The sequence below is a fragment of the Ursus americanus genome, chromosome 16, assembly GCF_024610735.1.
Source record: "Ursus americanus isolate L20-20 chromosome 16, mUrsAme1.1.p, whole genome shotgun sequence".
Taxonomy (NCBI): domain Eukaryota; kingdom Metazoa; phylum Chordata; class Mammalia; order Carnivora; family Ursidae; genus Ursus; species Ursus americanus.
The window spans coordinates 15,764,991-15,781,097 of record NC_142142.1 but is presented as its reverse complement, the minus strand read 5'-3'; the positions used below and the strand labels follow the sequence as shown (position 1 = coordinate 15,781,097).

At 35.7% G+C, this 16,107-nt stretch overlaps 1 long non-coding RNA gene and 1 pseudogene across 2 annotated transcripts in view; one reads left to right on the top strand and one right to left on the bottom strand.

Annotated features, from left to right (window-relative positions):
• The window catches only part of LOC148108765 (uncharacterized), a 1,465,056-nt gene that overhangs the window by 50,270 nt on the left and 1,398,679 nt on the right, over positions 1-16,107 (top strand). The gene's annotated exons all lie outside the window — the stretch shown is intronic.
• Positions 14,397-15,085, bottom strand: LOC123803860 (ubiquitin-conjugating enzyme E2 C pseudogene; annotated as a pseudogene).

Sequence of the window (16,107 nt, the reverse complement as noted above, 5' to 3'; positions counted from 1 at the left end):
GAAATGTTAGGAAGATATTGAGGATCAGCTAAATGCAAGGCTATGTCTTACATATACATTATCTCATTTCAACCCTCACATAACCCTCTAAGGCAGACTTTAATAGCAATTCCACTTGGGAGATTAAAAAACAGGGGTGTTTGGAAAGATTGCACAGGATAGAACAGAAACTTGAGTTCAGTTATTTTAGCTATCAGTCCAGTGTTCACACAAATTCCTTCCGCAGTACTTGGGAATCCAAACAAGTTGGCAATGTCTCCATCATCTACACAAATTCAAGTTCAAATGGGGAAATGTGTGGACCTTAGATATTGTCAGCAGAAATAGCACAAGTCTGCTGCTGAGAAGAGAGATAATCATTAACATCAGTGAAGATGGCTAAATTCAGCTGGTTTCAAAATTTTCTAATCTAAGTGGTGATTGAGATAAGAAAAAGTCTGCTTTGTTGGAACACATTAATATTGAGTCCTTCTCAAATACTGGGCCAGCAGCAGTAGATTAACAAATGTGAACAAGGATAGAAAATGGACCAATAAAATTGGTTGGTGAATGACAGATGCAGGAGGCAGCAGAGGAGACAGACAGGCTGGAGAAAAAAATAGAAACCAGAGAAAAGGGAAATCAAGTGACAGAATGATCTCACACAAAGCAAATAGAAATGTGAAGTATATATATTCCAGAAACTAAAGAACCGTTGTTAACGTATATAGGGAAGGTATGATCTTGTTCACACAAAACATTGCTCTAACCTAACCAACATGCCCTCTGAGAATCCCAGCAGTAATGGGGATGTAACTGGGAATCTAATCCTTCCAAGTATTCAGGGGAGTTTGTAAATGGCTTGGGGAAAGAAAAGAGATTTTCATATGTATATCTCAGAGTTTGAACTCAAATCAATCAATAAAGGTTGGAACAAGGAAAGTGATGGTCTTGAAAGATCCATGTGCACTATTAAAGAGGAGGTGGAGGACAGGGAGGGAGGGGGATAAGGAGAAGAAGAAAGAGTTGGGAATGTGGGGGCAGGTGAATGAAGATGAAGAGCAGTGGAGAAACAGGGAGTTAATAAGAATGGTAAGAGTTAACATTCCACACTCCTTTCAGCTTTGCAGTACTTTTTGTATCCATTTGCCAGAAGTAATGTAGTGTAGTGTAGATTGGGGCATTGAGGATTGGCTTTATTAATTTCTAGTTACAAACGCAGGCCGGCTTATTTTACTTATTTCTATGTCAGTTTCCTTATCTATACTTTGGTGTAATTATTTTATATCCATTTTACTGCTTTAATTTTTGAGAATTAAGCCCAGCCTACGTATATGATTTACATAGAACCGAAAAGGCAAATGCCTAATGGCACGTGCTATTTTCTTTTTATTCCTTTATATATTTTAGGGTAGATACACTGAGTATAAAATAAAACTAAAGCTGAAGAAAATTACTTCAGTGACATATACAGAAATTAATGTGTGTAAACTAGTGGAGGAAACATTTACTTTTGAACAAATGAAAGAGGCAGGGATTGTTGGAGAAAACTCCAGCTGAGTGGACTTCAAGGCCTGGAGAGATGAGGGGACAAGCTTTCCTTCTGTGAATGGAGGCACAGAGGTGATTAAGACAGGAAGGAGAAACAAAGCTAGTGTTTCTGCTTGTCAAGTGACTGGGTGGGTTAAAAAAATACATGGGAAACAAGATGGAAAAATTGGCTAACGGACGGATTAGAGAGGGAGATGAATGACAGGCTGGGTAGTTAGACTTAACTGTGTAGGTAGAGGAGGGACTTTGCAGACTTCTGAGGAATTGCATCACTTTAGTAGAACTGTTCTTTAAGAAAAAATATAGGTCACGTATATGATAATTTCTAGGTTGCAGTGGGTGTGGGAAAACTCAGAGGTATTTGCTCAAGTCTAGGAAAAAAGTAGTGGTTTTTTTTTTCTTTAATGTTTTAAGGTATTTTGCAAAACAGGTTCATGAAAAGCCTAAAAGAATAAATAAAATCAGTTAATCCCTATATGTACTTTCCATATATTGTTGCCACAGTCTGAATTGTTTTCTGCTGAAACATCTAATATTTAATGCAAAAGTGGAATAAAACTGAAGAACAAATAGACAAAACTTCTGTAGTAAGGGTGTTTCTTTTTCTTTCAAAATTTTATTTAAATTCAAGTGAGTTAACATATAGTGTAGTATTCATTTTAGGGGTAAAATTAAGTGATTCATCAGTTGCATTTAACACCCAGTGCTCATTACATCAAGTGCCCTCCTTAATGCCCATCACCCATTTAGCCCATCCCCCCATCCACCTCCCCTCTAGCAACCCTTAGCTTGTTCCCTCTTGTTAAGAGTGTCATGGTTTGCCTCCCTCTGTTTTTATCTTATTTTATTTTTCCTTTCTTTCCCCTTCATCTGTTCTAAAATTCCATGTATCAGTGAAATCATATGGCATTTGTCTTTCTCTGACTGACTTATTTCATTTAGCATAATACCTTCTGTTTCCACCCATGTTGTTGCAAATGGCAAGATTTCATTCTTTTTGATGGCTGAGTAATATTCCATTATAAATGTATATACCAAATTTTCTTTATCCATGCAGTAAGTGTATTTCTAAATGTGACTTTATTTACTTTATATTAGGAAGATATAGATTTGGACAGATTTAAGTAATCTAATAAATGTGCAATCAAAGGTGAGCCCACCATGACATCTGGCTCTAGCTTCTAACTATTTCTGATTGGAAATCATGGCGTTACATTGGCAGTTTCTGTAAAATAATTCTTTTAAACCCTTCTTTCAGTCCCTTCTTATTTCTTCTTCAGTATTGAAACTAACTGATCTTTGTATTTCAATATCTGTTCATCCCATTTCCAGTCCTTCTTCTAGTCTGCAAAAAGGATCATCCCCATGGTATGCAACTTCCCTATTTCCCTGTCCTTCTTTCCAGACAAAAGAATGCCTTCCATTACTTGTAGATTAAGTGTAAGGAAGCTAATATTTATCATGGGTTTATAATATCAATTTGGAAAAGATGATACCAGAGAGTATTCATTTGAGAAGAGGCTATAACACAGTTGGGATAATTCAACGTCTGATCATTCTACCTGAACTATTATTAACTACACCAAAATGATGCAAATTAAAATCAAAACCTATTCTCAAATGTGTCTCCCAATTTTTGTTCTAGTGTTATGTTAACTGTAGCATTTCAACATGTCTTAGGGACATTCATATGGTCCTTTGTTTATTTGAAATTGTTTAAGAATGCACTGTTAAAACTGGAAAAAAAAAAAAATGGTGATTATAGGTAATTATTACACAATGCCATCATCTAAAGAGAGTTGGGTTAACACAAACCTTAGTAATAGTTCCTCTAAAATTGAGACTACAGTTTTCTTATCAAAGAATTAAAACTGCATTTGTAGTTATTTCAAAATATACTACCTGCATGTAATAATATAAGAAAAGTGGTTAGAAGATATGCATATTAGAAGAAATGAAATTATGATTTTTCAGATATTTCCCTAAAAATCTGAATCAACTAAACCTATAAAAACTTTCAAATAAGCTTAATAGTACTAGCAATAATAGATAGAAAATGCATTATAGTGAAAATATTTTTGCCTACTCTCAACCGAAAAATATCTCAAAACTAGCAAGAACATGTGTAAAACTATATAAAGAGGACACATTTTAAAATTTTGGGGGGAATTTGGGGCATCTGGGTGGTGCAGTTTGTTAGGCCTCTGACTCTTGGTTTTGGTTCAGGTAGTGATCTCAGGGTTGTGAGATTGAGCCCCATATTGGGCTCCATGCTCAGTGCAGAGTCTGCTTGAGACCATCTCCCTCTCCCTTCCCACCTTGCTGTCTCGGTTGCTCTTTCTGTCTCTAAAACAAATAAATAAATCTTTAAAAATATTGTGGAGGTAATTCAATAAAGACTGGGAAGAATGAGTCTTATAAAGATATTATTGATCCTCAAAATTATATGTATATACCTCATTCTAAACCACCTATTTTGTATTATGTGTATTTGGGAAGATTTATATATTTTATTTATATATTTTTAAAGATGTATTTACTTGAGAGAGAGAGTGTGTGAACTGGGGACAGAAGCAGACTCCCCACAGAACATGGAGCCTGACACGAGGCTCAGTCCCAAGACCCTGAGATCATGATCTGAGCCAAAATCAAGAGTTAACTGCTTAACTGACTGAGCCACCTAGGCGTCCCAAGATTTATATATTTTAAAGATTTGCCATGAGTATAGACTACCACACCACGTATTTTAAAAACACATAAAATCTGTTGTATACCTGAAATAATATAACATTTTGTATGAACTATACTTGAGTAGGAAAAAAAAGATATATGAAATCTAAAACGCCACAGCCTCCTGCAGAAAAATACAGATAAATATATAGGTTCTAATTTAGTATATGATAAAGATAGCATTTTAAATCTGTGGAAAAAATGATAGCTTATGCAACAATTGGTTGTGAGACAAAAAGCCTAAATTATACCAATTTATTTTTAGGAAATAATCATAGATATGAGCAAAGATTTAGAAATAAGAATGTTAATTTCACTTCCCTTTGGAAAATGGGAGCCAACTTAAATGTCTAAAACAAAGGACTAGTTAAATAAAGTATATGTTCATAGAATAAAATTACATATTTTTCAAAAATAACACAATAAAAGAATATATATGTAATATGTAAATATATTTGTAATATATTTAGCTTGAAAAAATACAAAATTATATCTACTGTATGATTTACCTATAATTTGATTCTAAAAGAATTGAAACCAATATCCTAACAGCTGCTATTTATATATAGTGGGAATTTCTAGGTAATATGTAATTTTTATGGTTATTTTTTATCTATATTTTTAAAAATTGTTGCAATGAATATTATTTTGTACATAGAAAAAGACAATGGGAATTATACAGTATAAAGATTCATTCAAATCATATGCCTCTACAAATTATCATCTTAAAGCAAAAATTCTGTTTCCTAAGTTATTTGTTTCTCTGCTTTTATTTTGGAGAATGCTGTGAAGACTCTTCCTCCCACACCAAACTGATAGCTGCTGCTGTGCTGTTTGCTTTACTCCTCACAGAGATCCTCAGTGTCTGATACAGTCACTTAAAGGCTGCAGAACATCCATAAGAGTTGAAAGGCACAGTCCCTTGAGAAACCTGACGTTTTAGTAAGGTTTTTCAAGGAATGAATGTCCTTTGCTTTCTTTTTCTTAGCTCTTCCTTTTTTAATTCTCCCTTCCCTTCAGATACTGTTTCCCTGGAGCTTTGAGAAAATTGCATTTTTTTTCTCCCTGCAAAGTGCCCTTTAGAGAAGAGTGAACTCACAGGACCCCGAGTGTGGCAGCATCTGTCTTCTGCAGCCCCAAATCATTTATGGCAGGATTTACCTGCTATTACATTTTCCTTCCATTCCAGGCCATGAGTCGGTAAAATCTAAGCATGGCCATAGTGAAGAAATTTCTTTCTACTTGAGTTTGAGAGGGCATGGATGAGACCATCTGTTTTCCTTCAGGGTGATCTTTATGTTAAGGATGAACAGCATGCCAAGGAACTGTACCTGAATCCATTCGTCTTGCCCAGCCTTTCTCTTCAGTCCCTTTGTCTCAGTCCGGTATCTTGCTCACTTGAGTTCCAGCCTTGAAGCCCAACCTCCTTGGTGAGACCTTTGGCCCTTCAAGTAGGGTTTGTTGTTGTTTTATTTCCCTGATTTCTCTTCCCTGAAAATACCCTGCTAGCTCTTTCATTGGCCACAACTAAGCTCATTCTCTCTAGTCTCACTCAAGCCCTATCAGAGTATTTGTCCTTTCAGTTGGTAGTATCTACTGAGCATCATATTTGTGCTTAGAATGGCACTAACTTCCTCTGCTCACCACTGTCAAGTTGAGTCCCTGGGGGGTTGAGCTCAGTTTAGTGACCTGCTTAATTTCTTTGAGGCCTCTGTGGAGGACAGAGAGTTTGGTTGGTTGGTGTTATTTTGGCCCTGCTAGCATGTCCTATGGCTATCTTTATCTATTTGGATAAGAATAGCCTAACTATGTCATCAACTCCTCAAATTCCCTTGACTGAAAAATAGTCCTTCATTGATGCTATAGATCCTAAATGTCTATGCAAAACTTTTATAAGTCATATTTAAAATAAGCAATTTCCATTCCTGAAAATATATAATCCATGAATTTCATGGTCATATAGTTATTTAAGCTAAAATACTGAAAATTAATCCTACAAAGCCTGCTTGTCTTAACCCTTCTTATTCAATCAACTGAATCCAACCAAAATTATCTAATGTATTTCAAATGCATCCAGTTAATTCTAACCTTATTGCCATGATGGTAATTGTTTTGGTTTTTTTTTTTTTTTTTGGTCATTTTCATTTTTATTTTTGCAATGTTCCTATAACCAGTCTTGTTGACTCCAGTATTGCCAACTCCAATGCATACTCCATATTGACACCAACATAATAGTTTTGTATTGTATTTTATTTTTGTTTCAGTGATGTGGAATTTATTCTTTTGTATAAGTGCACAGATTTTTACAAAAGCTTTATTTTAATAGAAGATCTAATTCAATTTCAATTATTGTGGATTTAAACAAAAGTCATTTGTTAGTACATAATTGTTTATAGTAATCTGTTATCACACTATGTATTTCTATGATTTTCTATTGTATTGTTTTCTATTTCTCACTTTGGTTTTTGAGTCTTCTCTGGTTTTTTTTCTTAGTTAACATAGTTAAAGCATTGCCAGTTTTGTCTACTTTTTTTGGAAAAACTCATGATTACTTTCAATGTTATGTTATTCTGGTGTCTATTTTATTTATTTCTGATTTTTCTTTGTTATTTCCTTCCTCTGCTAAGTTTCAGCTAAGTTTCTTCTTTTTCTAGTTCCTTGTGGTATAATGTTGTTTATTTGAACTTTTTTTCTTAATACAAGTATTTATAGCATAAATTTCATTCTAGCATCAGCTTTTTGATGCATCCCATAGGACTTGGAATATTGTGTTTTCCTTTTCTTTTGTTTGGAAACATATTTTGATTTTTTGTTTGATTTCTTATTTCACCAATTGCTGGTGCAGTAGTGTGTTGTTTAATGTTTACATATTAAATATTTATTATTTACATTGAAAAAATTAAAAAACCACCAAATAAAGATAAAATTTTTTATCAATGATAGTCTCCTACTACTTATCCAAAGGAATATCTTTGAAAACATTTCATAGTCATGCTTGCATTTATTCACAGAGGTCAGAGATTCACGATAGACAATGTTACAACAAGCTGTTCTTTACAAATAAACTTAATTTATAAAATTTAGCCCTTTAGAAGATAAAGAGAAGTAAGATAATATAAATCAATCCTTTATTTTATAAATGGAGAAGTAAAAGTTCACGAACTGAATTATTGCCTCTAGTCTGTCATTCTCTAAAATTTATAAAACTCCCTGGGGTCAGGAACTACATTTTGTTGGACATTATATTTTTCCCACTTAGTCCAAAATTTATTTTATTTATTCACATTTGCTAAATGAATGAAGAAATGTCTTCATTGTTACAGAGGGGTGGAGATCTGAATTATTATTATCTTAGACATCCAGATAAATGCTATCTCCACCAAAAATAGGAACCATTTATAAGGACTTATCTGAGTGATTGGGTGACAGGCAGATTCTATTTATATTACCTATATTATTCTGAAAATTATGCTAAAAAATGATTATCTTTTTTAATCCTATATTGATAGGTACTATTATAACTCTCTTCATTTTAGAGGATGAGAAAGTGAGGCATGGAGAGATTGAGTCCTTTCCTGCAAAGCTCGTGCTTCCAGGAAGTGATAGAATTGAATTCGAATCCCAGTAATCAGAGACTAGAACTTGTATTCTTAATCTACACCATGCCCCAAATATGTTCAGAGCTGTGCAGTAAAAGGTCTCCTATGGTGGAAGATTAGAGCACCCATCAAATTGCATTTTATTCTTGACACAAGTAAGAAAATTAAGGGGTTTCAAGTTCAACTTTTTATATGTTGTAATATGAGAATCAAAATTAATTTCATGAAAATCTAGATGGTTCCAGAAACCATGCCTAAAATTGAGATGATCTGCTTTTCATCAAAAGATTATAGGGCAATTCACTTTACCACTGAAAATCTATCATTTTAAAGTGAGAAAGCCAAATAGAAGTGAGGACTTTTCAGCTGAATTAATTTTTACTTCATGTTTTTAATTTTGTCCTTTAGAAGAGAGTTAAACATTCACTTTACCTGGAACAATTTATAGTTGCATTTAATTTTGAATGGAGAGCTAAGATGAAGAGATAGATAAAAATTTAATTTTTCTGACTTCAGTGTTTCCCATTTGGAATCTTTAGCTATACCATTTCATATTCAGATTTCTTTGACTTTAAAATTATTTTTAGCAGAGATTTATTTACTAAGGATAGAGTAGATTTTGCAACAATAATTTAAATAATTGAATGCAGGACTACAATCACCTCCAAATATAACATACAAACATTGTCAGAAGGATGTCTTTTGGAAACCTGGCAAAAATACAGTTCTTCAAATGAAACATTTAGTGTGCCTAATCGAAGAAACACAAATTTAAAAATAAGTAATGCAGTGTTGGAGACATCCAGAAAAGTGAAGCTTCACATTTAGAAGGATGGGGTGCCAGGCATTTAAGGAGAACTGGCAGCTAGAAGAAATGGGTTTCAGTATGTACACTTCCACTTTTTGGCTGTATGACTTGTCCTGATTTCAGTTTTTTTATCAGTAAATAAGATTTTGTCTGATATGGATTAGACAAGTAATGATTTCTAAAAGGTTAATTAGGTCAATATAAATTGGAGAACCGTATGTCTGGAATTTTCCATATCCATGAAATTTCCCCTTTCTTCTTGCCACTTGAGAGCTTCTGCCATATAAAGTTCATGTAGGAATCTCAATAGATATTAGAACAACAGATAGTATGCTTTAAGATGTTTCCTTTTTTCCTGTGCAGTTTTCAGATAAAATGCTTTAAAATTATTTAATTAAGAGTGCCGATATGAAAGCCAAGTATGTGTTTACCAAAATTTCTGAACCATAACACTATCTTGGCCTATCTATCTTCAGTTTACACTTGAAACTGAGTTAGTCGCAAAGAGGCTTGAAGTAGTTTCTTATTAAGGTTGACAAATGTAAAAAAAAATGAAGTTAGAAAAGATTCCCTTTTTGTCAGTCATGACCTTTTGCTGTCTGATTTAGTCTGAGAGCTTTCCAGCTGGAGTGCCTACTCCACCCTCAAGAGGCCTGTGCGTCTATGTAAAGTCATTTATTTCTGAAATGCACTTGCCTCCTTTCATGTCTGGAGGGGACCATCTTTCCCCTGGCCCCAGTGACTGTGATTTAATTCTTTTTGGATAGCTCTTTGTTTAAACCTCAGCGGAATACTATAAGGAGCAGTACTGAGGCTCTAAGCTAATAGAATATTTTCACAGGCTCCTGCAAAACATTGCGCCTTGGTAAGAGTATCATTAGCCTTTTACTCTGAGAGTTTCTTAGATGTACGTAACAAGTTATAGGCGTTCAATAAATATATGTACTGCCAAATTGATCCTGTATATTTTCTGTCTCTGTTCTTTTTGATGCCTTAGATAATAAATTCTACATAATATTTAGTGACCTTTTGTTGAGTCAAATAGAACCACATATATACAGTGACCACTTGTATATTAGTCCAAAAACACTAATTTACTTGAAAATATAGCTTAATTTCACATATACTTCCATTTAACATCATTCATTGAATCCTAACTAGGTGATAAGAATTCTGTTAATAATTCGAGAAAAAATGCTATAAAGTATGATTTCAATGTAAGATGACCATACTCTAGATGAGGTAAGAACTAAGCTTACCCACATAATGATTATATAGTATGCACTACATGATAATGAACCTCACGTCAAGAAGTAGTGTCTCTTTTGGTGTGATATTCAAGAAAAAAATGGAAACAGGAGATGGTGTTAGAGCTAAGTCTGAAAAGTTGTCCGTGCTGGACTAAAGTAGGCCTTTACCTTTTAGGTGAGCAACAAGTGCAAAGGCATCTGGTTAGAAAAGAAGTTGACATATTGGGGAACCAGTTGATAAAATTTTCTTGGGCTGAATATATGGTCAAAGCATTTAGGGAAGTAGATTAAATCAGGAAGATGAAGGCCTATGAATAGCCTTTAATTATAAAATGTGTGTGTGTGTGTGTGTGTGTGTGTGTGTTTTGAGGAGGGACGTACTAACAGATGATAACTCTGTTATATCTGAAAAAGATGGTTCTGAATGAGGAAAGCATGGTAGTAAGAAAAGAATTTAGAAGGCAGTGATAATTTTCTAGGTGTGATACCATAAAAGTCTAACTGGATTTTTTAATTAGTTAAACCTGTAAAAACTGAGATGAAAAAACGAAACAAGGGGTGCCTGGATGGCTCTCTTGGTTAAGCATCTGCCTTTGGCTCAGGTCATGATCCCTGGGTCCTGGGATTGAGCCCTGCTCAGCGGAAAGCCTGCCTCTCCCTCTGCCTGCTGCTCTCCCTGCTTGTGCTTTCTCTCTCTCTGTCAAATAAACAAATAAAATCTTAAAAAAAAAATTTTTTTTTTTACTTAAATGACCTAGAGCAGTGGTTTTCAGATCAGTGGCATCAAATATAGAGGTACTGAATCTGAAACTCTGGCAGAGGAGGGGAGGTAGCAGTTTGTATTATAATAACCCCCCCCCCGATGATTCTGATGTACTTCTAAATTTGAGAATTACTGGCTGAAATTTTGTAATGAATTATAAGGGTTTGTCTTCCTGTGTCGTTCAAATGCTCATTCACCATTCGTTTATTAACATGATTCATTGACTCTAAGATACTACTGGTTTTAAGATTCAGTGCTACTTTATGTATCATTAAAAATGCTGCCAATTAAGCCGATCATGCCATCAATTTTAAGATGCTACCCAATTTCAGAAGTGTTAAAAAATAAAAATGTCCATTTTAGAATTTTTAAAACATGTGATGACTGCCATGAAATCATACTGAATAAAAAAAATGTTTAACAGATACATCAACCTATTCCTATGTTATTCTCATCACACTTTGAGCCTTAACTACATGAAACCTATATTCATTTCTTTAATTTTGTTTTAAACTTACACTTCATGTGTCTGCTCTTTTCTTTTCACTAATAAGTTATCTGAATCTAAATTGTTGGAATCTGCCTCTATTTTTCCCACACAAGTAAAAAGGATAGAAATGTTTAGGGCATTAATATTTATGTATTGGTAATAATTAATTACATTTTACAGAACTGAGAAACATTTTTTGGGAGGAAGAGCAGGTTTCCCTTTCAACAAATATCTTCTATACCCCACCATCAGTGTATTGCTCCAGTTACTACAGACACAATTGAGAATAAAACATGATATGCCTATATTTCAGGAACTCCCACAAAGTCTGTTAGTGATCTTTAGGGTATTTGGAAATGTCTGGGTCACATAAAATTTTGCAAGCACATCTGTCTCCTGAAAATTCTGCTCTTACCCTGTTCCCAGGGGACAACATGGCCATCCTATACCCATATTTTCCTCATAGTTTTCTCCCATTAACTTCTGAGCTTTGCTTTTTTCTGTCTTTCACTTCCCTTTGTCTCTTTTATATTCTGTACAGGTCATTCTCCCAGACGAGAAGCGTCCATACTTCTGACTTTGCTGTACTACATTTTCCTCAGGCCTGAATTTAGTATTGTTTGAGAAATACGCACAGGCTATACAGTACATACATTTGGGAATAATCTGAGACAGTAACTGGAGAAAAATGAAAACCTAACTATGGATATAGTCTAAATAGGTAACCAATCCTAAAGGATAGAGAGAGCAAGAAACTGTAAACATAAGGTACTGGGATAAAGAGAGAACCAAGTTAAGTTGAGGAGTCTGAGGTAGACCTGACCCAAGGGGGGTGCTGGTGATGGGGCTAAGTTACCTCCACTCTAGTCAGGTAAGATACAGTGATGGAAGTTTTATACCCATTTGACACGGAGCATAAATAAGTGACTTGCCTAAATTCGCTAGATTAGTCAGCAGCTCAGATGAGGCTTTGGGCCAGGACTTTTGCCCCACAGCCTAGCAGCATTACCCCACACTGTATGCTTCCAATTAAGCCCCACACTATAACACTACTGAGTGAGATTATGGATTTCTTTCCCAACAATTGCTAATTCATCATGGAGATCTGGCAGTTAAGAGATGTTAAAAAGTTAAAAGATGTTAATTAATCAAAAGCAAAACTATATTGTTTTAGTATAGTGTGTATATAAAAATAAGGTAGAGTTACTTATTCTCTGAGAATCACTTTTATCCCATAGCATTTGGGGAAAGTGATTTCTTCTTCACTCCCGCTTCTTAATTTGTCTTATTCAAATGAAAACTCCCAAAACAAACAAACAAAAAACCAGAAAGCAAAACAACTTATAAAATATAAATGTTATAGACACTGAGATATAGTCAATATCATTATCATTCAACAGGAACTAGACTAAATGTTTGCTTGGTTTGAGTTACACACACACACACACACACACACACACACACACACACACACACACACACAGAGTTGTTCCTGGTGGTGACTTTTTTTTTTCTTCTGTTGGTGACTTTAAAGCACAGTCTTCTATACTGATTTTGGTGTGAAGTCCCACATGTGCCATTTATAAACGTTCTAAACCTGGTGAGTCAATTAACCTCTCTAAAGCCCAGTTTTCTCATCTGTAAAGTAGTAATAGTACTAGTGTCTATGCTATAGGAGGTTATTGAGGATTAAATAAGATAAAAAAATAAGATAATAACATAATTACTATTTAATATAGCATCATTAAAGTCCTTAGGTTTTGTCTAATTCCATGGCTGTTAGAAACCACACATTTGGTGGAAAGCACAACATATAACATTTGGCAACCATCTGCTATACCTTGGCTGGAGTTCTAGGTGTTTGAAAAAAAAATTTTTATTGGGTGCTCACAACAAATCTGCACATTGGCTATTAGTGTCTTTATTTTATGGATGAACAAACCAAAGCACAGAGAGTGTAATTCACTTGCCCAAGGTCAGAAGGGCTATAATTGGAAGAGAAAGGAATGGAACACCAGTCGTTATGACTTCAAGGCTCTTGCTTTTTCACAGTGTACCCCGACTGAGGGACAGCATAAAAGCGACTAGATTTGTTAGTCAAGGACCTGTTACTATAATTACTTTACATGGTTTTATTTTTGTATTTGTGTGAGCTTCTTTCATACTAAACTCAACTTAGAAATGTTTCTGAAGAAAGAGAAAGCTTGGTGTTAATATTGCTCATACTTACCATGGAAAGAAGCCTTTTCCTGCATAGGAATGGTAATTTTATTTCTGCCCTTAAAATGAGAAATAGGTCAACCTACTTACTTATTGCATTTCTTAAATCATCTTCTGGGGTTTTGGCAGCTTAAGGCTTATAGGTCTTTTCTTGGCTATCTTCCTCTAAATCTCTTAAGGGATCATAGATATTCTATGCACATACAATCAAATATTTATTAAAGAATATATAATATAACTGTAAATTTATTGTAACATTTTTCTTCTAAGGAGTTCAGAACCCTATGGCATAAATTACCTCATTTATCTTCATATGCATTCCCAAGGGAAGAGCTTGGTAGTATTATCAGCTCAGATTAAAAATAAATGGGCAAGTATAAGCCAGTTGTTCAGTTAGTCAGTCTATCATCAGGATTGACAGGGTTTTCACTCTTTGCAGGTAACTCTGCTGGAAGCAGTAGCCATGCTGTGATCAGGGGAGCAACGTGTCAGAACAAGGCTAGTCTGGATGAGAAACTGAAATGGCTCAGGGGTGCCTGAACTCACACTTCTCTGGTTATCTGCCTATTTGACCAGCTAGTGACAAAAAACTAACGTAGGTCCTTGTCTCCATTTGAGAAGTCATCAGCCATTGTTCTGTCACACCACCTCATGCTTGAAGGCTCAGATGAGTCATTATTTTATCTGTCAGGCCTTTTATTTTATTTTTTTTTATTTTTTTTTATTTTTTTATTTATTTATTTTATTTTTTTTTTTAAAGATTTTATTTATTTATTCGACAGAGAGAGAGACAGCCAGTGAGAGAGGGAACACAAGCAGGAGGAGTGGGAGAGGAAGAAGCAGGCTCATAGCAGAGGAGCCTGATGTGGGGCTCAATCCCATAATGCTGGGATCACGCCCTGAGCTGAAGGCAGACGCTTAACCGCTGTGCCACCCAGGCGCCCCTATTTTATTTTTTTTTTTAAATCCCAGAATGTATTTATTTAATATTATTTATGACAAGGGTTCAACTAGAAACCTGATTTAAAAAAACAACAACCAGAAAACAAAAATGACACCGCATCTTAAGATACTGTCCTTTGAAGAAATAAAGTAAAGGGCAGACCGTGTGAGGAGAAGCTAAAAAGACAACACAAGGGACAAGTAAGGGTTCTTGGCTGGAGACCTGTTTTGAGTTGGTTTCTTGCAGATACTTTTTAAAAGTTGTGGGTTTTTTTTTTTTTCCAGAGCTCAGCAGCATGTGTGTTCAAAGGGCTGTGAATGTTGGGTTCTCCTAGCAGGCTCTGGATGGACAGCAGGATGGTCCTGACAATTATACAGGGTGGACCACTTGTCCTCCGGGATGTCCAGGCAGATGTCACCCTGGGTGTGCATGTTGGGGTGGTAGCAGGGTGTGAGTAATTGCACCATGGATGTGTTTTAAGGGTACCCACTGGGGAACTCCAGGGAGCGCTTATACCTCAGATCTTCATATACTGTGCCGGCTGCTCCATGGATGGTCCCTATTCATTTGAAAAGGTTGCCCGGTTCAGGGAAGACAGAAATTCCTTTGTTACCAGGCATCATCCGCTCCTGCTGTAGCCTCTTGCCCATGGAGTGGGCAGTGCTCTGGCTGGCCTTGGCTCCTTTGCGGGTGGTGGCAATGCTGGTGGAGGCTGGGTCGAAATTCTAGGAAGCCATCTGGGAGGTGCTGGCAGGGACACGAGAACTTGGGGAGCACGACTGCAACTATAGGGCTGCGGGCCCACCTGTCCTTTTGTAATGCTTTTATTTCTCCTCAGCAGAGTTACTCAGGTCTGTGTCTAGACTTGTGACAATTAGATTTAGTGAATATATCCAATATGATATATTGAATGAACGAATGTATTTTGTGTGCATCTCCTCTAAAAGGCCAAGAGCTTCTGTGGTCCAAGAACTATGTTTTAGTTCTCTCTGGATCCTCAGCACAGATCACAAAGCCTAGCACAAAACAGACAATTAGAATCAGTTTAGTAAATAACACAGGGAACTAGAATGCATATTTATTATGTGAGGATCAGACTACAAACCTATTGCTTCAGATTCTTACTGCTTTTTTTTTTTTTTTTAAGATTTTATTTATTTATTCGACAGAGACAGAGACAGCCAGCGAGAGAGGGAACACAAGCAGGGGGAGTGGGAGAGGAAGAAGCAGGCTCATAGCGGAGGAGCCTGATGTGGGGCTCGAACCGCTGTGCCACCCAGGCGCCCCCAGATTCTTACTGCTTCTAGTTGCTATTTAGTCACACTCATCAGTGCGTTGATTTTCTGCTTCAAATGGCATCCTTCAAATGTTATTTTTGAGCCTTGCTTTCAGTTTCTATAAAAAGGGGAGGATGATACTTTTTTGTTCTTTATAGGATGCGGCGGGAAACAAATAGAATGAAGTGTATGTATTAGTTCTCTATATGTAGCTGCTATAACAAAGTACCACAGCCTGGGTGCTTCAGCAACAGAAATTTATTTCCTCATAGTTCTGGAGACTAGAATTCTCAGATCAAGGTGCCAACAGAGTTGATTTCTTCTAGAATACCTCCCCTTGGCTTTTAAATGGCCATTCATTCCATCTGTCTTCCCATGGTCTTTTTTCTGTGCATGTCTGTGTCCTTACCTCCTCTTCCTATAAAGACATGAGTCATATTAGGTTAGAGCCTACCCTTACAACCTCATTTTACCTTAATTACCTCTGTAAAGACTCT